The sequence below is a fragment of the Eupeodes corollae genome, chromosome 3 (genome assembly GCF_945859685.1).
Source record: "Eupeodes corollae chromosome 3, idEupCoro1.1, whole genome shotgun sequence".
Taxonomy (NCBI): domain Eukaryota; kingdom Metazoa; phylum Arthropoda; class Insecta; order Diptera; family Syrphidae; genus Eupeodes; species Eupeodes corollae.
This window is the reverse complement of record NC_079149.1, coordinates 115,044,309-115,070,209: the sequence shown is the minus strand read 5'-3', so window position 1 is coordinate 115,070,209 and position 25,901 is coordinate 115,044,309. Positions and strand designations below refer to the sequence as shown.

Sequence of the window (25,901 nt, the reverse complement as noted above, 5' to 3'; positions counted from 1 at the left end):
CTATTGATAGATTGAGTACGCCCACTCTCCTAAATTTCTTTTAGTGTGTTTATGCAAGGAAAAACAAAATGCACAGCAAGACAAAATACAAAATATAGTTGTACCTTCTTTGGCGGCATGATCGCCTGGTAAATCAAATTGAATTGATTTAGCCATGTCCATTTGAATGGAATTTTTTTTGACTTGTGCATACTTCTTAAAAATTATGAAAAGGCTCAAATTTCTGTAAAAAAAAATTGATCTCTATGGATTCCTAATTCTTGAAATTTATATCATTTCTCTCTCTCTCCCTCCGCCTCGCTTCCTTTTTTTATTGACATTTGCTTAAATTAGTTTTTTTCTTTGGAAGTGGTGACGAACAATGAGAATTAATGCACAGATGTCAGATTAAGGATTATTTTTTGCTGAAATTACGATATAACATTTAAACCATACAAACAAACTTTTTTAAATTCATTTATTTATTAACAAATTATACCATTATTTCTTTATCTCTTGTAGAATGTCAGACTTAAGACGACTGCTAAAACAAAGTTACTTAAGAAAAACATTTTTATTTGATAACACCGGTTGAGTCGAATGATTTGATGGCATAGAAAAGAGCTCGTTCTCATGCATGTAGTTGACGGATTTGCTGATTGATTCTATCGGGAAGCCTAAAAACCAGATGTTACTCAAGTTTTAAAAACTGAAAGCTTAAATTGTAGTACATATAATACATATTCCAAATTACAATTGCTATTAACCTGGTACATATGTATGCCAATTAGAAACTATAACTTAGTGGCCGCTTCGATTACCGACAGGTTCCTCTTCTATGCTCATTCTCAATCAATTACTTCCTCGTTCTAAAGAAAATAAAATAAAAAAAAAGAAAAAAAAAGATTGTTTATATAAATTAATATAATAGGCAAAGTTAATATATCAAAATGTATTAAAATTAAATTTAGCAATGGTAAAAAGAGCATAATAATACCAACTTGTTAATTTCTTTTTTTTGACTTGCGACTCCCTTACATATTTTCTAATGAAAAGTTAAAATCTTTAGCGTCTTTAGAAAGTATTGAAGCAAAGTAGGCATATTTTTGATTTAACTCGTTTTAAAAATTACCGAAAAATAAACAAATACGTACCTGCGCCTACGCCTACGCCTACGCCATCTTCATATTCATTTTCTTTTTAATTTAGTAGTAATTATTTAATAACATTCCAAAACTAAAACATTTTCATACAAAAGAATCATAACTTTAAATAAATTAATTCATTAATTCTGAATTGGAAAATTTCAATAATTTAAAAAGAGCTGAGTCTGAACTCCCTCACCTTTTTTCTTTTTCTTTTATTTACTCAAGAAAGAAACCTTTCTATTTAAGAGTGCGAAAAGATAACAGTTCTCAAAAAAATCAAGTACTTCCCTGCACACTAGGCGATCATGATGCGTAGTAGATTTTAAGCTCTTCAATACTTCCAAGGAAAAAATCCGTTTGTTGTGTTAGTTTATTTTTCTAACTATACAATCGCGATCACAAACACCAATGTAGCTTTGGCCACACCCACTCTCCTCAGTTTGTTTAAGTATATGTAATTTAGAAGGAACAACATTTTTAAAAAGAGAACAAGAATAGAAAGGCACAATAGAAGAAAGCAAACAAAATACAAAACCAAAAATGTTGTTGTACCTTCTTTAACGGCGAAGAACAATTTAAATGAATGCACAAAAGTAGAAAATAATACTTGCTATGAAACATGATCACCTGGTACCTCAAAAGTAATTTTTTTGAATTAGGAGAAGAATTAATTTTTTTATTTTACTTGTATGCAAAAATGGGCAAGTTGTTAAACGGAAGATTTATGATTTTTAAAAAAACATTTGATTTCCAAATCAGAGACATCCCATTTGTGTATTAGGCTATCATGCTGCAAATTAAGGAACATTGTTTTTCTTTTCATTGCGTAATAAATATGGTTTAAGTTGCGCTGAGGACTGAAAAATTTATTTGTTTATATTGTTTCTTCTACATTAGCAATTCTAATACAAATTGAAGAAGGTGTATTGAAAACCAATACAGGTTAGAAGTAGCTTTTTGCATTGATTGATGCTTAGTAAAGAGGTTAAGGAAAGATGTGCTGAACAAAGGGCGAAAAAAATAAACTATTCAGCATGGTTGCCTAGTGAATAGGTTTTAAAGTTTTCAAGAATTTTTAAAATAAAATTCTGAACATATTCAGACTCGCAATATATTGCAAGTACATTTTTTAAAACTTCACTTTTTTGGAAATTTATTTAATGTTTATATTTTTAAATGTCTCTATATATTTTCAAGTCTAAAAATAAACAAACAAAAATAGTACTTTGTTTTTTTTTTGAGGCGACCACTCTGGGAAAAAAAGAGTGAAATCTGTGAGAGGAAAGGTTTCTGTTTTGTTTCATCTTATTTCGTAGTTCGTATTAACGAAAAAGACTTAAAGAAGTGAGAATGGTCGTTCTTTATGTAGTAGTGTATGCGATGGGGATTGTAGGATAGAAAGAATTAGCTAACACAACACTTGCATTGTATACTTGAGTTTTTTCTTTGTCTTGAAAGAAAGAAGGTATACTTTCTACCAAACATAATAATTTTTTATTAAGCAAGCATAATTCTTTTAAACCACATGAGGGAGTAAGAGAGAGGGATTGCGTCCTGACTCAGGGGAATTTTAAGAGCATTTTTTAGATCAATGACTGTCTTTCTTTCCTATTTAAAATAGTGTTTAAAGCTAATCAAATCTTAAGGCTCATTATTTTGTCTAAGCACATTTTTAATTGGGAAACATGTTCCTTATATTGGAGGGACTTTTTTTATTTTGTTAGATTCCACATATTTTTCCCAAAATCATATTGGGAATTAATGTAGGTAATTTTTTGTACGTTTCTACATAAATGGAATCCAAAGCCTTTGAGCGAGATCTTTTATAAAAGTCTTCATATTTTTGTATTTAAAATTCTAGAATTGTTCTATATATGACACAATTGTACAATATTTGCAGTGCAAACGCATACGTAATGAGAAACCACAAATCTTTCTCTTCATTAAGTTTTTCGAGAAGTAACGGAATTAATTGCGTGTTTCAATTAGGTTTTAACTTTGAAGTGCTTTTCAAAACATAGCTTTCATTAAGTTCTTTAACTATGGAATGTTTTTCTTAGAAATATTTTTTGAACTTAAAACGGAACTAAATGCTTGAATCTCAATTTTGACGATTATTCTTTCTTTTTCCAGAAAAATCATTCAACTTGATTGAAACTAGATTGAAACCATTCAAATACATATAGGTATACATATTCTTTTGCTTCGTTATTCCACAAAATTGTATCTCAAGTTTTCTTTCCCTAAATGATAATATTTTATTGAATGTCTTCTATTTAATAAAAGACTTCACATACTCATTCTCTCTATTCACTTATTTCACTTAAGTCTTTAATACCCTACTAAAACTAACGACCATAACCTTTACAGATTCTCGCCACCATAAAAAGGTTTTTACTTATTTACCTCTTTGTAAGGCGGTAGTAGATACACCAATCTAGAGCTCACTTAAGATCTCAGGAAGAATGATTTTCATCTTCACTTCACCATGTGGCAGAACCAATTAAGATTTCCCATCATTAATGTCTCGCATGAAAAGAAAAGAATAGAAGAAAAAAAGTCTATTGAAATCACACACACGAGTATTGTTGTTGCTTTTATTTCAAAGAATTTTCTCTTCCGATTTCGATACAAAATACATACATATGTACCTACCTACCTTACCACCCCCTTCCCTGATTCTCGACCCCTTTCAGTCTAATAAATTGATTAGAAACACACATTTAAGTTTTTAGTCAAAATAAAATAATTGGCGCCCCAATGGATCTGATCAAAATAGTGAAAGCAAATCACAACAAACTTTTCAGACAAGATGTCGTCTTTGAGGTTCCTTCCTTGTATACGAATCAGTAGGAGAAGTACAAAAATACATTTCTTCCAACTTCGACCTACTTCAACCTCACTACATACCTCCAATATACCTATACCTAACCTAACCTCTCTATCCTTTCAAAACTCGTTTCCGGCGGAACTATCCTTTGTATGACGACTTCGACTACTGCAAAAAAAAAAAAAATAAAAAAAGGATAAACGAAAAGAAAGAACGAAAGAAAAAAGAAAACTATTAAAGAGCAAAAACCATCCCGCACGAACTTACCGAAAGATTGCCATTTCCAGGTCGTAAAATTTTAATGGCAATTAAATCAAAGTGTGGACATTTTTCATTGTAGGTTGTTTTTATTCTTTCACAGCCCCCACCAACAACCCTCGCTTCACCTACTATCTCGACGCTCTCAATCTCAAGCTCAATCCTTGCCTCCTCTTCAGAGCTTGTCTCCATCATCTTATCCCATGTCAAGATCTCCTACTCAAGATTGTATGAGTTGTGAAAGGGTGCGGATACGGAACGTGGGAACATCGTAGGAAACCACCATTCCCAGCCATTTTGTTTCCCTTATAACCCCCTCCAAAAATATGTACGGATGGATATAATGTATGTATGTATAGGAAGCCGAGACGTGATTTATTTTATTTGTTGCTCGGCATGTCGGTAAGGCGGGATTTGAAATTTGAAACATTTTACAGAATCTCTAACTCCACCGTTACCGTTAACGTCGTCGCCGCAATTTGCCATTTGCCGTTCGTCGCTTGTAGTTGCGTTACCGTTATTGGGTTGGTTGTTTGCGGAAGAAATTTCTGGCAATTCAAGGGTGCGACAATAATTTCCATTGTTGGTAAAGTTTGCTCTTGCTTTAATGATTTTATTTTTCGTCCTTCAAAGACGTTATCTTATAAATGTCTTGGGTTGTCGTCATATTTATGTATACACGGTGAGAAAGAGAGAGAGATAGAGAGAGTCGATATAAGCAAAGACCTCAAAGCTAGGCTCGCATAAATGTTTATGGAATTATTTCGAATATAGGTAAGTAAGTTGAGAGTTAAATGTGTTGAAAGAGGTCTTTAAGAGTTTTTTGACATGTTTCAAATCAGTATCGACATTATCCCAATCCCTCCATATTTCTCTCATGTCTTTCTCCCTCAATGTAAAGTCAGTCATTCACATTCGAATGAAAGCCGTTACCTAGGAAAATGCAAATTTCTTCGTTTTGGTAACCAAAATAAACAATTTATAAAATATTTAATGAGGAATTTCTGAGGGGTTAGGTAATGTTTGCGAGTAAAGCATAGTAACATTTTTGTTTAAATTATGTTTCCAAGTTTGTTCATAGATTAAGAAATTTGTATAACCTAGGTATTGTTACTTAAACATTGGAAAACGATTTAAGTATTGTGTATTTTCGGGATATTTATGATGTTATATTTATTTCTAAATTAGTTATTTGGAGGTTTATTGGTAATTTCTTCGATTTTTGGAAAATAAGTTGGAAACAATGAGCAGCAAATAATTTTTAAACTTAAATTATGAAATTATTAAATGCGTAGACCAAACTAAATTGTTTTTTTTTTTTCAACATTAATTGAGGCTTATTTCAGTGTATTATGGGATACCACACGACAGTCGTTTAGATCCTATACTTTTCATTTTATTCGCTAATGCATTTAAAACTGGTTATGAAGATATCTAATGTCTTAAATTATGCTGGTGATGCAAAATTTTGTAAACTTTTTGTAATAAGGTTCTAGAGTGAGTTTAATATTATATTGATATACTGGTAGCTATATGCGAAAGGTCTTATCTTTGTTGTGCTTTGAGGTATTCTAACATTAAACTTTAATAAATGTTCCAGAAAAACAAGTGCTTGTGACTAAACTTTATCCCTTTTATATTTTGTTTAGATTTTAAAGAAGGATTATTGTGTGTGTGTGTGTTTTTTTTTTTTTTTGAAGATAAAAGACCACTTTGATTATTTTTAATATTGGTTTTATTGATTTGCTATTAAATATTTTTTTCTTTTTTAATTTTTTTATGTAATTTTTTTAAGAGAGATAATGGAATATTTCCGGTTGTCTGCGCTTAACGACTTCTATGTTTTATGAGTTTAAGGTATTTGTTTTTCTCTTTTTATATTTGAAAAGCATTTAATTCAATGAACATGAAAAATTAATATTAAATGATGAATAATGCATTAAAATATTTTTGTGAATTAAAAGATTTTTTGTTGTTGTGGTTTTCTTTTTCTTTAATAAACTCTTAAGCGGCTTTACTGTGTTTTTGAGTATTTGTTTTTCTTTGTTTGTATAAGTTTTTATTTTAGAAATAACATTTTATAGGTGGATGTATAAAATATAGGGATGGATTTTGAAAGGCTGGATCAAAATTTTATAGTTAATTTTATTTATGAAAACAAAAAATATTGCAAATATTAATTTGTATTTTCTGTCAAAATGTAAAACGCTATTTCCTATTTTGTTAGAAAGTAAAATAATACACTTTTATCCAACTTGGAATGATGGTTAGTGCGTTGGGCTTATTTATTTTTGAATTTTTGAAGTGTTTAAAAAAGGGATATTTTACTTAAACAAAAATGTGAAACTATCAATGTCATTCTGCAGAAGTATACAATCGTGGATGGATTTTATTAATTTGAGAATCCTTATTTTATTAGCAAAAACGTAAATTTAGTTGATCGGTAACATGTCGTAACGTCGTTTCTAGACAGTATGGACAGAAAACCAATAAAATAGCTTCCCTATGGAGATCACCAGATTGAGCTACAAAAAGTTCTAAAAGACCAATTCCAAATTTTACTTGGTAGAATTTGTTTTTAAGATAAGATGTGATCCAAGCTTACAAAGAGTACAACAAAACCCAGTTATTTAAGTTTAAATAGAATAATTGCGTGACTAAGTTGGTCGAAAGCTTTAGAAAAATATACACTGGTAAATGCAGTCACCTTCATAACCTTGTTCTTGAGCGTTTAAATATTTGCTTGAGAATTTAAAAAGGTGTTGGGCATGTAGTTTGTTATGTCTGCCTTGTCAACTTCCTTGAATATTGATGTTAAAAACGACTTATTCCATATGCCAGGAAATGTATTATGTTCTTAAAGAAAGTTTGAATATGAAATAAAGGGGTTCAAAAAAAGGATTTCTACACTTTTCTAAAACTATCGGGGAATAGCATAGGGATATAAAATCTAGCAACACAAGGGTATCGGATATGACTGATTTGCGAAAAGGAAGATATAAGGGGTTTTCCATTTTTTAGTTTCAAAAGTATGGGGCTGGAATTCGACATCTTCCAATCTTTGTTGTTAAAAGATTTTTTTTACAGTTGAAAGTCTGACATTTATGAAAATGGATCGCTTAAGGATCGCATTTTGCATTTGGATCTACACCTACATCCATGTAAAGTCGAGCTCAGACAAAAACTTAAGCCTGGTGACCACTCACAACGTCACTTCGTAGATAAGTCGAATCGGTGCTTGAACAACAGTCCATGAACGGCAATTTTTTGAACAAAATGTTCTTCAGAGACGAAGTGATGTTTTAAGATTCTGAACAGTAATAATATTTATTTTCAATACATCAAACATATAAAAATTAGTACAATTTGATAACGATAAAATAAACTAATATTTAAAAACAAAGTATTAAATCTCAACTTTAAACACAAAGCACATTTTTCACTCGGTAATAAACAATATTGTCGTATTTAGGTTTCTGAAATTTCTCAAGTAATTGTAGAGAGGCGATTACACCCACAAAAAGTCACTGTTTGGTGCGCTCTTTGGTTCGGGGGTATGATTATACCTTACTTCTTCGAAAACGACGACGGTGGAACGACTGTCACTTCTATTGAAGAAAACAACTTGGAAAATATGTTGTTTTACAAGACGGTGCTACATGTCACACAACTCGAGCGAATATGGACTGGCCACCAATATCATCCGGATCGACACCTCTGGAATTTTTATTTGGGACTACGCAAAAGACCGTGTTTATGCAAATAAAGCTTTAACTCTTGAGCACTTAAAAACGAACATTCGTCAAATTATGGCTGAGATTACATAAAAAAAGAATATATTCTTAGAATAGTTCGCGTGGAGGTCATTTAAAAGATGTAACGTTTCACATTAAATTTCAACATTCAAAACTTTATAAGACACATCATAAAAACAAATTATTTTATATGATTTTTTACTTTTACTCTTGAAACCACAAAATGGATAACCCTGATCATAGTCATCAACTATTTCAGGGATGTTAACAAAAAAGTTAGCTATAAAGCCATCTTGTTTTGTTTAAGTTCACAAGCTTACAACATTTTTTAGAAATATTTTTTAAAGTGGTGTCAATAATGTAATTGAAATATAAAATATTAGAAAGAGTTTTTGATATTTCTAAACATTACAAGAAAGTTAATTGCGATGTTATTCCGTCAAATTTTTCAGCTGAAAATATTACAGCCAAAAAAGTTTTTGAACAAAATATAAAAAGGGTTAAAACAGAACAGTAGCCTTCTAAACAAAGAGCTAGTAAGCTTTTATGTAACTACTTTTGTTAGCTGATTCACTTTTAAGCATGAAGGTAAATAGCTGGACCTGGGTGAAAATTTATAGCCCATAAACCTTGGACTAAACAAATACACCCTGAACATTTCCTATAATTCTCTTGTACCAGAAGCTTAAATTACCTAAATATAGGCAAAAAACATTTCATCAACCAAATGCTTCAAAATGAAAAACTATATACAAAACCCTAACTAAAAAACGTGGATACTTTCAACTAGGGTATTTTTTTATATGCGCACTGCCAAATGTATTAACACCTCTATAAAATCTTCCCAGATAGATTTACCTATACAAAAAAAAAGCATAAAACACCTTTTAATAAAACATCCCCTCAAGCATAAAAATCCAATCTATTTTATCCCAACACCCGCAAAAGAAACTATACTTCTCGCGTATCTGCCAAAAAACGAACTCAAGAAAACAAAAATTTCCTTCATAATAAAGTGCAAAACGTTTATACCCCGTATTCTCTAAACTCGATTCACCTGTGATGGTGTAGAAAAAAGTACAAACCGCACTTAACCCGCAACAAATACCCATGTATATAGATGAATACCTTACCTGCCATCAGGGTTGTGTATAGAGTTGTATAGTATCTAGTAACATGCCCGATGTCTTAAATCCCTCCGAGCTTAAAGAAGAATAAAAGATTGGGTACCTATCTAAATTCTCAAAGACAAAAAACAACGACAAAGCAAAAAGACCCAAAAAGAAAAGTAAAACACGAACGAAACATCTCACCACTAAGAATTAATGGACCACATTCAAAAACGCTCATTTATTCTGATCCTTCTTCATATCTCACGTCACAGAGTTTTGTATCACTAGCAAACTAGATGGCGTTGTATATATAGCACTTCTGGCTCCTTACTGCACTATTATATCCTCTTTAACGGTGGTGACTCTATTTAACGAGTGAAACTGGAAACTGAGAACGGTTCGGTTACAACGACGACAACGACGACACGGTATGATATTTTAAGTTTTCAAACAAAAAAAATTGGAAGAAAACTCAACGAAACACCTAAAGGGAAAATAAGAAAAAGTACCGGAAAAAGCGTCTGAATATATGTAACGGTATGTAATGCATTCTGCACTTCCAAGGACACTCTTTTAAGATGAAGGAGCCTCAAGAGTTGTTTTAAGGGAATGCATTCCATTGTTCTCTCCTCCTATGGTAAAGGTAAGAGTTAAGGTATATAAGTTTGTCTTGAACCCGTAAACATATTAAACAGCCACACCAAAAGCTGCCACCATAAAAAAGCAGTAAAACACATGTGTGTATTTATCTCAAGAGATTCTACACTTTTTTCTCGAGCATTTTTACTTCGGGGTTCAAGAACTTAAATAGGTATCTACTATTAACGAAAGCTGTTGGTGCATAAAGCAGTAAAAACAAAAAAAAGAATATCTCGATATTTCAAAAATTATCAGATTATAAAGGTTATTGAAAAAAGCAAATATGTGGCTTATGAAATTTTATCTGACATTTTTGCATCAAGACAATAAAAAAGTTTTAAGTTGACGACAAATTTTGTATTAATGAACATTGCTTCTGATTGTAAGTCTTTTGTTATCATTGCTCTGGGGAAAGTTCGTAGTGTTTTGAAATTTCGATAAGATTTGAACCATAACAATGGAAGTTTGTCAAGTGGGAGCTAAAGCAGTTCAGTTAGAAGACAAATTTAAATGTTTCTTCTATGACTTGTGGTGAAGGACTTATTTTCATCCATTTTGGATATTATAAAATAAGTATATGCTTCAATTTTTATATCTTGTCATTTGTCCCATAACATAAATATAGATGTTTTTGAAACAATTCTGAAAATGGCTTCCACTGAGCTAAGAAGCCACCAATGGCAACGGTCTGAGCCAAAAAGTACCGTGTGTGGGAAATTGATTTTTAGAATGTCAAAATCCTCAAGGAAATTCTTTTAAAATAGAAAATAAGACATTTTGATTGTGAAATTTGTTTATGCTAGAATTTAATTCTTTTCTGATTTGTTTTGAAGAAATTTTCAAATTCTACGAAGAGCGAAGAAATATTTTTAACAAACAGAGATGTAGAAAGTTATGTTAGGGACTATTACTTTATTCATTCAAAGAAATTAAGTTGATGGAAATACTTCTCAGCTGCGTTAAATTTGTGTTTCTTGTAAATCTTCGGTTGGAATTTTTTTTGTACAAATTTTATCTTTAATCGACAAATTAATAAATGTTATAAATAACTAAATGGTTTATTATTTAGAATAAAAACAATTGGTATACATTCATTTACGGTCTTTTTTAATCGTGAAAGTTTCGGCCCCAAAATAGTTATTTAGTGCAGCCAAAGAAACAACATCTGTCTATCAAAGTTATCCATAAAACCCTAAGCAATTTTGGAAAACTTAGTTGCATAATATCATAAACCAATAGTCTTGAGCCGTAAGCAACTTTAATTGCATTTAGAATGTTTAAGTGGAAAACTTTGAAGTAGGACAAAATTGTATTCGTAGGATAGTCACGCATGGATGATATCCTTGCAATTCCATATTCCTACTGTATGTTTCTAAACAACTTGACAAAAAGTTTTATGACTGACAAATCCAAAAAATATTTCAAATTATCCTAGCGACAAGAAAAAAAAAGTTTAAATGACCGATTGGAAACAAATCTGAAGTTTTCTAAGCGCATCATACCAAATAAGGGTGTTTTTTAGCTATTATCTTTTTGGCAACACTGGTCTAAACAGTTGACGAACCTTGAGATTTTTGTATCACTGTCAAACATCTTTAGTTAAGTCTTGAATTTAACCAAGAATCGTCTTACAAACGAAAACGCTTTGCAAACTTTTGGTGAATGGGCTCTTGGAAAGTTTGCCGAAAATCCACTTTTTTACCCAAAAATTTGTGATCAGTGACGAAGCTCATTTTTGGCTCAATGTGTACGTAACGAAGCAGAATTGTCGATTTTAGAGTTAATATCAGGCAGAATCATTGCAAGAGCTACCAATGCATCCAGAAAAAGTCACAGCGCTATATTAAAGCTCATGTTAAAGCTCAAGACCAACTTGATTCAATTAACGCATTGGAAGACAACATTGAAGCATTTATTCGTGAGATACCGGCCGAAATGTTGGAAAAAGTATGCCAAAAAATTAGACTGAGTGGATGGACCATTTGAGGTGCAGTCAAGGTCAACATCTGCATGAAATAATCTTTAAACATTAAATTATATGGACCGTACTATCGATTCAAATAAAGATATCATGCATTTTTCTGAATTATATATGTTTTTTTTTTTTTTGAAAAACTTTCCTAGAGCTTTGAAAAAATCACAGTTTATATGTATATAAATTTCGCCAAACTAAAAATCAGAAACAAAATTGTGCATTTGTTAAAAAGTTAACACTTTTTCTAAGGTTTTGATAAAATTATTTAGAAATCCGACTTCAAAATTAATCAATCTCATCAGGTTTTTAAAATATTTAATTTTAAAACTCGAAAAAAAACCTTACATTAAGCTGATCGAAGCTTTTTTAGTAAATGAAGTAGTGATGATATTCGTAATTAATCGCTATCTTCAATGTTTTTGTGAAAACGTTCAGTATCTTTTTTATGGTGCAACTGAAAAAATTAACTCTTTATTCCTTAGTCGCATAACTTTAGCTTTTTTTGCTAAGTCTTGTTAAAGGCAAAACTTAAAAAAACAAAAGTCAGGGACAATTTTATATCAACTTTAATTTTCTTAAAAAAACAACTCAGCTTTAAACTGCTAAGATTATTATTTTAAAAGATACATATTAGTCGTTTTCGTAGCATTGCATTGTCGAATCAAGTATTGGAAAATATCGTAAGCTTTAACGACTACGGGAGCCTTTACTTGTATAAAAATTGATATTTATTTTTGAATTCTTCAATAGTTTTGGACATTAAGCCCCAACTCTTATAAAGGGAACATGTGACCTAGGGCGAATGAGATTTTTCTCCCAAAATTTACCAACATTGAAAGATAAATGTTTAAAGATGATTTTTACAACCAGTTCTGTTGCTCCAAGGTTACTGCATTTATTTCCATTAATCACCTCTTCCAACTAATTCTATTTCGTATTCAATGTGTCTTTAAAAATCTCTTAAGATTTTCCTGAAAAAACGTCCATGCTTGGTTTTTTCTGTTAATGTAAAAGTATAGAGATGTGTCATGTGAAGCTTAAATTTATTGGAAACTGCATACCAATCATATTTTTTAACTCACATTCAAATTGATCACATGCCCACAATCCTGTCCATCTTATTCTCTGTCGTATACAAATTCCTCAAATTGACAAGACTTCATTAATGTCCTTCAAAATATGGTGCTAGGTGCTCATATTTTAATGGATGGCTCCATGATGCCTCGATGAACCGCATACCGCACAAAGCTTATAGTTATGCATAATATCGTTGCCTTAATTACCTTTGTTTGCGTGTGATAATAACAGTATGTGCTGTGCTGTGCAGTGCTTAATTCAATTGATAAATAATTACGTGCAGCAGCAGCGTAGGATTTTGTTATGGTTATAATGTCTTTTCCTTGCATCTATATACGCTACCGCCAGTCGCCACCACCGTCGCCAACGCCGCCGCCGTTGCCAACCCAGTGTCTAGGATATTAAAGTAGATGCATGTATATATTTTATTGAAGGATAGAGTGATAATGTCACACCGCATGTCCTTGGCCATTACCAACTACGATACAAATATAGCGGGGTACTCAATCAACAACAGAGACCCATACTTACGAATATCCTCTCCTTCACCACTTCTCATATAATGATATCCACTTAATATTATAATATGTAAATTCGAAGCGTATATCTCTAACTGTAACTTTGCTTCATTTCCTGATGCAGATTTATTAGGGAAGTTAATGTAACTATATGTCCTTGCGCCGCTATCCCCATACTGCTTCTATATGATTTTGTGGTTGAGTGGGGGCGGACTGAGCAGCCGATAAAATCGACAGACTTACTTTCTCGGTATTCTCGAGGGATTCAATATCTGCATAGCATATACATATATGAACAAACGGGACGAACAGACAATGGATTGGCACTTGAAACGTTCATTACTTGATAATTACGGCATATTTTACACTCAGAATTTAATGGACGTCATATTAGTTGACATTGCTAATTGAACAGATCTCATTTTGTCCATAATGGTTGTGTGTATGATATAAAATCACTGTGGTCAATGCTTTGCTTCATAAAGCATAATAATAATATCTTTATACTACAGAACTATTATTGGTCAGTTAATGGCAGAGGAATAATTAAGCATTAATAATCTCGAAAATGTTTGAGGGTAGTTTTGAAATTATGTATGTGTATACCTTGGTTAATGATGTGGTCATAATCGATGAAATTGAAAGTTCATTCGTATATTTTTATGGTAAGTTGCTCTCTGGTTTTTTCATTTGTGAAATTATTTTTTTCAATGTGCAATGAACCGCAAAAGTTGATGCAAATGACATTTTTATAATTATTGTTATAACTTTGAATATTGAGGTTTTCATTTATAACCGAAAAGAGAGTAGAAACTATTGTAGAAAATTTATTTCTTTAAGAGCTTTATTGTATTTTGATACAGTTGGGAACTTAAAATGAAAGAAATGAAAAGTAATGGAATCAAAAGAATTCAAGTACTATTCATGAGCCTTGCTAGAACGAATTGAATTGGAATTTTTCAAATTCCTAAACATCCACATGGATGAAATATTAAAATTATTGATTCATGGTAATCACTTTACAGGGCAACACATTTCTATAAAAATAAAAAGGTTAAACACTTAGGAGTATGTGCAATTTTATTTTTGTGCTGATCAGCGTGTATACCTTTATGTTTATATAATAATAAATTGGGTATTGTATTTTGTTTTCCTGGCAATTTTATAGTCTACTAATAAGACTTTATGTCAAGAAGTAACACCGGATCTCAAACATCCTAACCTTATGACTGAGCTTTAAAAATTTGCAATCTTACGTCTTGACCATATTTCAAATATTTTTCAGTTGCAGGAAAAAGTAGCTATTAGGGTGATTGTTTAAAAGCTTTAGAAAAGTTTAAAAAACGAACATACAATTCAGAAAAATAGATGATATTTTTATTTGAATCGATAGTATAGTCCATATAATTTAATGTTCGAATTTTATTTTATGGAAATGTTGACTTTGACTCCGCCTTAAATGGTCCGTCCACTTAGTCCAATTTTGGCAAACTCTTTCCAACATCTCGGTCGGTATCTCACGATAAAATGCTTCAATTTTGTCTTCCAATGCGTCAATTGAAACGGGCTTGTCTGTGTAGTCTCAAGACGTTAAATCACGCGATCTAGGTGGCCAATTGATCAGTGCCGAACCTGAAATAAAATGTGGCATGTGGCACCGTCTTGTTGAAACCACATGTCATGCAAGTCAAGCTCTTGCATTTTGAGCAAACAAAAAGTTGGATATAATCTCACGGTAGCACTCACCATTCACAGTTCGCTTAATATTTGAAGAAGTACGGTCCAATGATGCCCCCAGCCCATAAGCCGCACGAAACTGTGACTTGGTAGCTCGTGCAATGCTCCTGGCTGATATTTACTCCAAAATCGACATTTCTGCTCATTTAAGTACCCATTGAGACAAAAATGAGCTTCCTCATTGAACAGTCATGGTTAAATTATAGAGCAAACTAAAGATGTATGACAGTGAAACAAAACAGGAAACATGCGTCAGCTGATTAAACCAGTGTTGCCAAAAAGATAGTACCTAAAAAAACACACTATATATGTATTTATGTAGATGTTAATAGTAAGAGAATACAAAATTTAAATCAATAAGGTAGCGTAAAAGTTCGTTTAGAACAAGAGCCTAGTGATTTATAACTCTTAGCCATTACTATGTGCAAGTACTGTTCTCAGGGATAGAGGGGACCTACAGTTTTAAGCCGATTCCAAACGGCTAATTTCAGAAAACACTTTCAATGACAAGAACTATTCTTGGAGGATTTGTCATTTTCTTTGAAGAAGCAGTACCCGTGAAAATACTTAGTTGGCACAGGCAGGGATTGAACCCAAGTTCTCTAGCATGATAGTCCACACCGCAGGTACTACAGTTACTTTTAAAATTATAGTAGCAAATCACTCTAAACATGTATTCCAGTAATCTCGTGGTACGCAACTCGTTTGCGAAATTTGTCAGTTTTATTTTTAAGAAGTCTGAGGAAATAGAAGGCTTGAAGTAATAATTACAATAGGAAGAGTAGAGGCGCCTGTATTGCAGGTTCATAGTGTATAAAGTTCTTACCGCACATGTTATTCAATAATTGTTTCTCTTGTTAAATCATTCTCACTTCCTAAACATTGTTGCGTACCCATTAATTTCAACAAATTAATTTATGTTGTTGAAACATTTTTCTTTTGATCAATTCAAATGGCTTTACTTTTTGTTGTTTTTATTCCTGTACTTAGTATGCGTGGTTTATCAATAAAATAATCCATAAAACATTCTGAACTCGCTGAATTAATTATTTATCCACTTTAATTCCAAATGTCCGCACATTCACATTATAAGGCAATCAATATAAAATATAACTCACTTTACCCTCCGTCGCTTCACCGTCGGCCGTCGTCCCCGGAGAGAAAGGAAGTTAGTACATCAGTTCAATCTTTGTAGTCAGACGTCTTCGTGTTCGTTTCGAAGTTCGTGCTGATGGTCAGCCGTAAGCCATGAGTGAGGTCTTCTTTTCCTTCGTACAAGAATTTATTATTATGCTCCACCAGTATAATAACTCATTGGAACGCCTAGCCTAGCCTGGCCTGCTGCCTTCTGCTTGTCCACTTGTCCAGTGCCCATGGATTTTTTCGTGTGTCGCCGTAGCCGTCACCGTCGGCTAACTGTTGATCATCGTTTGTCGTTTTGTTGTTCTTGTTGTATATGTCGGTTGTCGCTGTCACAAATGCCTCACGCGACGTCTTTATGGTTACATTTCTATACGTTGCCTAATCTTTAAGTAGATAGGAGTAGGTATAGGAAGTACCCACCTAACTTCCCTAGATTTGTGTTCATGGTTGTTACGTCTTATATCTTGCCCATTTACAGAGGCAACATGGGATCGGAGAACCTTTAAAGCCGGAAACTGAATAGACCTCTTCAGCAGAAGCAAAATTGAAGTGTGCCATCATCAATGAGCTGCTTTGCTATAATAGAGACACAGACATAAAGGCAGCAACGTAATGCAAGCCAGGCGGGCAGCTTTGTTCCGGCTACGGTCTATCATTGATTACGCCTTGTGCCCGGTTAGGCCATATTTATTCAGCATTTGATACGAGTCATGATGTCAATTATTATCTGGCATGGTGCGGCTCGGCTCGGGGTGGCGGCAATATGTGTGACAAATAAGCATTTAAGTTGGTTTTATTGACAAGTTCCTAAGCTCTGTCTCGTCTCTATGCTGTTTTGTCGTCGTCGACGTTCGTCGTGTTCGTCTGGATGTTCTTTGGCGGTGTTCATTTGTTCATTGGAGTTGGTGCTTTTGTTCACTGCCGTGCATAGGTCTCTTCTTCTTAATGAAATTTAGGCAGAGAAATAGAGGAAGTCAGATAGCAGAAATAGAAACTGTTGTGGTTACTTATTTGGCTTGGGCAGTTCTCCAAAAACAGTTGTGTACCGCCATAAACTGACTGCCAAAATTGACCAGCAGCGTGCGATGTTATAACAAGAAGCTGCTTATGTTTGTGCTTAGACTGGGAGTTGGAATTTTGTATGCTTTTACCACCACTACAGTTCCCATGTCTATCGTCATGATCATCTATTACTATTCTTGACAGCTCCTCCTGGGGTGCAGTTAAAAGGAGAACATTATATTTGTATGTTTTCATAGTCTCTTGCTGCCATTTTTGGCTTTTGTGTGTGATTTCATGTGTTTTGTAGGTATGACCAGACCATTTGTGGATTCATTTGATTAATACATTATACAATTATAATGCTTGAGCAATATGTTCCTATCATCAATATGGCACGGACAAAACAATATTTTTTGTTTCTACAAAAATAGAAAAGCTTTTATGTTTTGGGTGCTTGTTACTTCATAGCATGTATTGAAAATGCATACATTACAATGTAAATTGTTGTATGAAAATGTTTTTAGAATTTGTAGTTATAGAATATGTAAGTTTAGGGTGTTACTGATTAAGTAAAAAACAATTTGTCAAAGAAGTTCGTACTTCTTTTGCTTTTTTTCAACCAACAAATTTTTAAAACTCACGATCCAAGAAAATTTGGAAAAAATGATCATAGTTTTTAAAAAATTATTTCCATTATTTTATTTGTTTTTATTCTCGAATTATTGTTATGAGTTAAAAAAAATTCATGTTATAATTTTTGATTAGTAAGAACCAATGTATTTTTATTTATTTTTTTTCGAAATTTAAATCTTTAGATGGGTTTATGATGAACACACTAAAATCATTTTAGAAATTAAGATATCTAAAAATCTAAACTAAAAATATGGTTGCACACGTATTCAGACAAATTGTATTATCAAGAAGATTTAGAAGAATTTGAGAAAAATCGAATTCACAGTTTTCTTACAAAATATAAAACCCTAAAAGAAACAATATTAAATATGGTACAAATTTATTTTGGACTCAAATATCTTTACAAAAATTAAAAACATTGGCTTCAAACTAATTTTATTTCACAGAAAATATTGTTTTCTACATTCAGTAAATTTCTTATACAAATCCAACAGTCGGTTTTTTCATACAAAATTAAATTCTACAAAAACTAGTACGAAAAAGCTGCTAGGATTGATAAAAATTGGATTTCGCCTAAAAATCACGATTTTGAAATAAAACTTCATCATATGCAAAATATTTATGTACATTTTTTAATTTTTTAGATTAATTAAAAAACATGAAAACCTACAAACATCAAAAGCAAGAAAAATCAGCAGACGGAATGAGAAGTTATCAGTGTGGGTCGCATCCCAGACTCTTTTTTAAATTAATTTTGTATCAATAAAATGTTCAGTTTCAGTTTAAAACCATTTTCATTTTTAGTATGCAGTTTCTTGTAACTTACTAATATACATTTTAATTTTGTAAAAAAATGAAGAACCATTCCTGAGATTTTGGGGACTACTTTTATTTCATGCCTAACGGGATTTGGATCAAAACCTTGATTTTCAAATGTGAAATTTATCCACCCAATGGGCTAGGCTTCAGGAGCGAGGACAGACAGACAGACGGATGAAATCGGGGACCCACTTTTTTCAATTTTTCTTCCATTGTAATATCATGTTTTTGGCATCACTGTTTTAAACAGCTGACGCACGTTTCCTGTTTTGTTTCACTATCAAACATCATTCAATGTCAAACATCTCACTTTGGTCTACAATTTAACCATGATTGTTCAATGAGGAAGCTCGTTTTTGTCTCAATGGGTACGTAAATGAGCAGAATTGTCGATTTTGGAGTGAATGTCAGCTTATACCATTGCAAGAACTACCAATGCATCCAAAAAAGTCACACTAACCGAATGGACTATTTGAGGTGCAGTTAAGATCAATATTTGCATGAAATAATATTCAGACATTAAATTCTATGGACCGTACTTTCGATTGAAATAAAGATTTTATTCATTTTTCTGAATTGTATGTTTTTTTTGAAAAACTTTGCTATAGCTTTTAAAAAATCATTCTTTATACAAAACTCGTACACAACATAGCTTACAAAAATTCTTTATGTTGTACACTACCTTCTTGGCGCAAATTAATAACTTGAACAATATCTTCTCACATTCGAAACAGAAATCGTAAGTTCTTTAAGATATCTATAAATAAATGTTTAGAATTATTGTATATAATATCTTAACACCAGCTTTAAAATCAAAAGCTTAAAATTTAAAGAAAATATTTCAAATTTGACAATCTTTAGAAATTTTAAGTTCTTTAAAAAAATATTTCTTTGAATATTTCAATAAACCAGCACGTTTTCACAAAATTTATCTATGTACATATTTATAAATATTTTTCTTTTCACAAATATCTTTAAAATGTAGTATAAGGTAAATGTCCTCATATATCCTATTTATAACTTATACCTTTATTTTATACTGGATGATTTCAACCTAGCCTACTTTTTATTGATTCACTACAAAACAGAAGTTTGCACAGATCTTCCAGCAAGCATAAAACTTCAACTTCTCCATATCTCACTCTATGGCTATACTTTATAATGACATTCAAGATTTATATGAGTTGTGAAATAAAAAAAATATATATATTTATATTTACCTGTGATTCCGATTTGGTCATCTGGTTAAAAGGACTTTTTCTTACTCCTTGGCTGGTAAAATTTAATTTCAATTTGAATTTCTCATTTTGGCACCACAAAAATGCTTCCAAAAATGCAAATGTTCATAAAGGTGTGTGGAAAAAGTTGAGTTTCACCAGTTAAACAGGTTAGTCCTTTAAAAAAAAAGAAGATAAAAGATTGTGAGCTAATTTTATTAAGAAAATTTATAATAAAAAAAGAAAATGCATATTTTCCCTGTTTCTCATTTAAAAATCAGTTGAGAAAAATATTACACTAGGCTAGCAATAAAATGCTCATACTCCAATATGGAAAAATGTGTGATGTTTCATGAAATTGTGAACATTAAAATAATGAAACTTCATCAAGTATTCTCTCATTTTTAAAACTTCTTGAACTTTTCTGCTTATTCCACTTTTTATGCTTATTTCAATTTCGATTTTCAATTTTTCAATTAGAAATCAAAGTTAAATTTAAGTGTAGTTAGCGAGCCAATTAATTTGATATACGGATGAAATGAAAATGAAGTACCACAGGTGTCTACTTTTAGACCCCACCTGTTTCATTGAAAATAAAGTTATTTCTTTTTTCAAGTCTCTTCCTTCAGTCTTTTTGAAATTTATTCTAGTTCAAACTTTGTCAAAAAAATATTAAAGATAAAATCCTATACATAGGATTGTAAAGTAAAGTTTGTATAGTAAAGTTTTCCAAATTGTCAGGAACAGTATTGATAAATTGATTGACTGATTTTGACTTTTCAATTTTGTTCTCTTTTTACAAAACAATCATGTTTTGATTAGAGCTAGAAGGCTTATTTGAAAACATATTTTGAGCCAGTCTGACATTTCAAAATGAATTGTATTGTATGTATGTTTCCATGTATGAAACCCGGGTGTTCAAAGATTCAGGCAATGTTGAATAATTTCAAACGACAGGCTCTTAACCTAATCAAAATGTTATTTCAACAATGTATTGCTCTAAGGTTTAGTGTACTTCATTCATTAATTTATGTATATCAACAACAATGATATACTTTTAGTCTATCAAAAATTATTTTGCAACTTATCTACAATATACTTAAGTGTAGAAAATAATGACCCTTCTGGACAAATCCACCTGTCATTCAACATTCCAAACCAAAGTTAAGCCCACGGGTTTTCCATAATTTCCCATCGAGTCCAAAGTCGCCCAGAAATTCAGGATACTTATTTACAACCTCATTTCCGCGAATAATTATTATGGAAAAGACGGAATTTAGTGGAGCCTCCACTTGTTTCCGTTTCGATGAGCAGTGTTTACATTTTGCAGTCCTTTTAGCATGTCCTGTGCCTATGATGCTTCTGCTTCTGCTTGAGCCTGCAGAGCTTGAGCACTGAGCCTCCTTGTACTCCTGTGTCTCTGTCATTATCGTCATCATCCTCATCGCTTTCGCCGTCGTCTCTGTCTACAATAGTGTGTGACACTATGGTAGTGGCAAGGCATGGTATGGTTTGGCATTTACGTCGACTTGTACTTTGTTCCCGGTGACATCAGTTGAATGCCGCTGAATTCAATTGACACCACCATACAACATTTTAGATTTTGAAATTCGTATTTCGCGTGGCTCTTCTTAGGATTGGCACAAAAGCAAAGTGAATATGTATGATGCGGTGTGGTGTGGTGTGGTGCGATTCGACGTGGGATGACAACATAGGACGTGAGAGGCAGGACGAAGGAAGTGTGATGCTGATGGTACTCGGTACAACCACGGGGTACTTTCATGTTGCGGCCTTATGTGTTAGCTCACTTTTAGCTGCCTTGCTGATCCGGTCGTAGAATGTGCTGTATGGTGGATTGTGGGTGAAGGTGGCGTTCGGCATATAGACTTGTGGAGGATTGAAAACTTTCCATAGGAGAATTTTAAGTATCCTTTTTTATTTTTTAGATAAAGGTGACTATTGAAAATGTTGGATGTGTGGTGGAGCTGATGGTGGCGGTGGTGGTGATGATGTTTGATGGTTGGTTAAAGTCACGTTTCGGTATCTGCTTCTCTATATGTACATACCTTCTCGCATGGCACGATTCCTGCTCTAACTGGAATCTTTGGGAGAGCTGATGTAGGTATGGAATGAAAACCGCGAGGTTCAATTTATTTGCAGGATATTTATTTATGCGAATATATACACGTAGGTAAAAGTGAGGTCATTCGAAAAGAAGAACTCTTTTGGGTACACTTACCTTTTTGCTTGCTTAGGTACCTAGATTTTCGATGCTAAAGTCGTCGTTCTTCTAAATTCTATATACTGGAAAAGAATTTTCATCTAACAACTTTTTGTAGGAAGAGGAAATCAGTTAAACAGCATATCACGTAAACCTTTATGTTTGCTGTGTACTTAAAAGAGGTTAGGTATGATTTTAAGCAAATATCGTCCTGGTTTTTAGTTTGGGAAAAAAGGGGGAGTCTTTTTTATTATAGGTAAGCATTTGATGGATGGTTTGAATATATGAGAGAAATTATAAAAGAATTATTTCGTTATTAACTTTTGTAAAAAAGGTAACAAAAGGCTGACTTTTTTTCATGTAACAAGCGCAATTTTCATTCAAATTATATTTTTTTATTTTTTAAGACGTGATTTGGCAACTAGAAAAATATATAGTATATCTTTGAATTCATTTGACATTCAATGGAGCATAACCAAGCTTAAATCCCATACTTACGAATTTCCGGAGTTAAAAAAAGAAGAAGAACACATCATGTGCACAATATTTTTCTTTTCTTATGGTCTGGTAAACAAATTTGGTTCAAGGATGATTTAAGGAATCGATACACTTTTCTTCTCTATCGAGGAATTTACAAATTTAAAATAACTACACATTTAAATTTGTGAATTTCAAAGTTCGCTTTAAATTGTGAAACTTTCATGAGTGTATACTGTGTAGGACTAAACTATAGCAATAGTTTTTTGGTTCAATAGCTGAGGGCGTATTATTTTTAGCATTGGTTTTTTTAGGAAATCAATTTTGAAGGGATTTCTGTAAATATTTGTCTCAAACCTTTGCCCTTTCCATGCGAAATTCAAGCTTGTTTAATATAGGAAACACATTCTTGAGTATCTAGTACTAATCTTACCTACTGCATTCAATAATATGATTTTAAAAATATGACTTCTAAGTTTCAATTAAGCTCTGAAAAAAGAATTTAAACAATTGCTTTTATTTGCAAAATGGTGCGCATAAAATACAATTTTAAAGCTCTTTGAAATACGAAGTATGCAAACATTATAACGCATTTCAAAAATAAAAATATTTGTTTGGCTACTTGTTATATAGATTATATTGAAGATTATATTTTGTTTTAAGGTTTTTGAGGACTTTTGTTCGAAAACTACTTTAAAATAAATCTATCACAAACACTTTTTGCTATACAGCCTTTTATAGTTGGAAAACAAACCTTATATAAGGCATTTTAAAGCTATTTTAATTCGTGGAGTACTCGTAGATATTTTTTCAATATTTAGTATTAGTGATGATTTTTTAAATCCAAAATCCATTACTTCAATATTGTGTTTAAACTTTTTAAGTTTTTCACTTATTTTCCTAATATAATCCTCATTAGTTGTAGGTCTTCATCAATCTTGAAAGAACTCTTAAGAATTAATGCTGAAACAGTTTTTTGCAGAAAAATGTAAAATGGTATAGAAGAAATATTTGATGATATTAATAACTCGTAGTTTTTAGGTTATAACATGAAGCATTTTAAATATATTGAAAATCTCATTGAAAACTCATGTATCCAAAGAGTCTGTTTAAAAATAATTGATTCATTTTAAAATTTAAAAATGTACCTACAAAAAAGTTTTTTTTTTCAAACATTTAAATGGCATTTGATTTCTCAAAAACACATACATTTTCCACACATTTAATTTCAAAATCGTTATAGAGCAGTTTTATGTCAATTAATTTTGTATAATATAAAAGTTTAATATAAGTTAAGAAATATTTGTAGTATTAAATTACAAAGAGCTTATTAATATAGATTTTAAATTTGATTTTCATGATGACATGTTTTCGAGACATCGAGTTTCGAAAAAATTTTGAATAGTTTTTTTAACTTCCCATTGAAGTTATTGTAATCGATTTGTCGGATTGGAAATGTTGACATTTCTCGACGTTCCAAGGACCCTAGAGTCGAAATAAAAGAATTTTAGAAAGATGTCTGTGCGTGTGTACGTACTTTCGCGACGCTTTTTCGTCGTTCATAGCTCAAGAACCAGAAGCGATATCGACTTCAAATGAATTGTGTTATGCAGATAATAAAGTACAATATACAGAAAGACTCTCAAAAAATTGGGTGGTTTTTTTAACATAGCAATTTCAAAAAAGGGTGAACATTTTGGTTTACCAAAAAAATAAAAACTTAAAAAAAAAACATTACTAAAAGTTGGTGAAAACTGAGTGTCGACTCATATATATTTTCAAAAATTAACGTTCGGTTTTCGATATGTCGTGAACAATAGAAGCGATTGACTTCAAATTAATTTCAATCATCCAATTTATATTTGTTAAATTAATAAATAGAAACTTTTAAGAAATGCTACTAAAATTGGCAAAAATAGTTTTACGATCAAAAATCTCGTTTACAAAAATAGATTTTGTAATCAAACTATTTCATCAAAAGCAAATATTGTTGGTAATTTTTAAATTTTTTAGAATAATTTATTCAACCGAGAATTTTTTTAACGAAACACGATAACCTACAAACCTTTTAAGCAAGACTAATCGATAGACGGAATGGGAAGTTATCAGTGTGGTTGGCATCCTAGCGTCTTTTTTTAAATATTACTGTTACTTTAAGTCTTAAACAAACATTAAGAAAACGCCTAATACGAATAAGCTCAAAACTTATATTTCTAAGATTGAAATCAATCGACGAATGGTTTGGGATATAGCGGCGGCGTGGGCATACAGACAGGTAGACGGTAAGAATCTGGTGACCTACTTTTTAAGAATTTGGACTAAGAACAAGCACTTAAAATTAATTCTAAATGAATTATTCAAAAACACACAAGAATTACATTCAAGTTTTTTAAAAACTTCTGATAAGGGCCACCATAGGCTTTGGGACCAATGTATGATTTTTTAACTGCTGAAAATCCTTGCATGTTGGCCTTATTTGTTAGGCTTTGTTTCATAGCACTTAAATATGTACAATTCATTTGAACTTAAGAACCCTTATTTGCCCATAGGATCAGCTTTTGATTTATTTTTCAAAATATGCTTACAATTTTTTGTTTTTATATGTAGTTGAGAATATTTTGAATTTGTTTAAATAAAACGATATTCAATGAAACTGAAGGTTCAAAATATTTCAACTTAGTTTCCAATTTTATTTTATGGTGTTGAATGATATCATCAAAAATATAAATAAAATACAAAAATATATGTTTAAATTATAGTTTTAAAAAATACCTTAAATTTGCAGTTAAACTATTTTTCCTTTGTAGACGTTTTTTAAGTGGTGTTCTACGAGTTCCACGTTTTCGTTTGATGTCAGTTGTTTTCTGCAATAAAGATTTTCTATTAACAAAATTGTAATAAATAAGATTTTTTTTAATAAGAAATTTCTATAAACTAATTTAAATATTTGAGTAACCATGCTAAATTTCTTTTTAATTATTTTCATTTTCAATAACAATGTTACATTTTGCCGAATTTTTTGAAGAAACAGTGAAATTTAAAGTGGTAATGGATGAATTTAATAAAACTAACTTTAATTGTTTTTACACAAACAGATTATACAAAATTAACCTGAATCTTTTCAATTAAATATTTTGTTTCCCAATACAACAATTTAACAATAAATTCTGAAAATTACATTCAAAAGTTAGAGACCTCACAAATAAAGCTTAATTGTATTCCGTTAAGTCAAATGATATTTAAACATGTACAGGCTTTGCATTAAGTAATTTTTTAATTTTTGTTCTAAAATGAGGTTGCATACGTTTAATTAGACGAGACGTCTGTTTCACGGGATGGACCATCATATCACACAACCCAT

The 25,901-nt window shown here is 31.6% G+C and overlaps 1 long non-coding RNA gene across 1 annotated transcript; it reads right to left on the bottom strand.

Moving 5' to 3' along the window:
- Positions 1–503: 503 nt before the first annotated feature.
- On the bottom strand, positions 504–25,420 carry LOC129952595 (uncharacterized). The gene is made up of 3 exons (XR_008782343.1): positions 25,313–25,420; positions 19,846–20,019; positions 504–848 (listed from the first exon to the last, which is right to left on the bottom strand). It is a non-coding gene; the product is annotated as an uncharacterized LOC129952595 (long non-coding RNA).
- Positions 25,421–25,901: the final 481 nt, after the last annotated feature.